Here is a 1,384-nt window from a genome sequence, read left to right on the forward strand (position 1 = left end):
TCTGTCTTCACTACATAACAGTGAAGTCCATTAAAAGTCCAAACCTGAAGCAAATTTACCTTTTTATATTGCTTCAATAATTGTGTTTTGAGGGTCTTTGCTACATACTTGAAATATATTATATTTTCAAAGCTATCTGACTGATTTATGAAGAAACACACGTGTTTTGTGCTTCACAAAAGCACATTTGGATATTATTGAACAGAAAAGATAAAATATTACATAGGTCTGAAGAATTAATTTTAAAATGTTTCTTTAAGATAAAGAGTATCAACTATATATTAAATGTCATCACTTTGGATGGCCAACTAAGCAGATTTACAGACAACCGCATGGCTAAACAGGAATTATTTTGGTCTCTTTGTCATAAACTATTATGTCCAAAGACAGCAGTAGCATCTCCATCGACCCTGCAGTGGGAAATCTGCCCTGTCACCAGAGGAATCTCCACTGGCAACAAGGGAAAGAATATGCTTCACACGATGCATAATTCCTCAAAAATTTTCTCATTTTGAGATTGGCTCAAAAACGATCTGCTAAATAAAATTCTAGCAATCACAGGTAAGGAAGAAGGAACTGTCAGCATTCCATCCTTCGGGCTGTAATTCAGGGATGCTGTACAAGTCACATGCTGTTCTTATCAGAAATCTGCTTTCTTAGCTTTTCTTTACACATTCTGACCTATCTTCACATACGCTGAGATTTCTGTGAGGAAGTGAGTACTCTAACATAAAATTATTGGTTGCTATTTTATGACTTGCCAGGTCTATGGCATTCAGAATTAAATCATGTAGGTATGCATGCTGTGTGTCTTACCCGGTCAAGGACCAAGTCAGCCAGCCATGTGTCCCTGGAAATGACCCCTCGGATGATTGGCATTTGTCTGCAGGATTGATGCAGCCACCCCAAGACCTTCTGAATTCTCAAGTTTCCTTGAAGAACGGCAGGGTACTTCGCTTCTTTGATTACTGAAACTGTAAGATGCAACAAACTCTTCCCAGGAAAAAGAGCTGGAATGGAAAGGCAACCATGAAACTCACTGGCAACACTGTGAAGGTTATTGGAGGTCAAGCTCCAGTAAACCCATCCAATAAACCTATTTCATGGAGGATTCATTCATTCATTCCATAAATATTTCCTGAGGGTCTACTGTGTGCCATGCACTATTCCCCACATTAGGACAGAATAGCCAACGAAAGAGGCAAAAACACCTTCACTCAGAGCCTACATTTCACATTTTGGAAGGCTTCTTGGGCCAAAAGAACCCAGAGAGAAGGGCTCCATCCCTTCTCCTGCAGCACCAGGGAAGACCCTGCTGCACCCTACAATGGACAGGATCAGGAAAGAAAATTCGAGCTCCTGGTTACAAATGATAACTAACAAC

This window comes from Nomascus leucogenys, unplaced genomic scaffold (genome assembly GCF_006542625.1).
Source record: "Nomascus leucogenys isolate Asia unplaced genomic scaffold, Asia_NLE_v1 001432F_37137_qpd_obj, whole genome shotgun sequence".
NCBI classification, from domain to species: Eukaryota; Metazoa; Chordata; class Mammalia; order Primates; family Hylobatidae; genus Nomascus; species Nomascus leucogenys.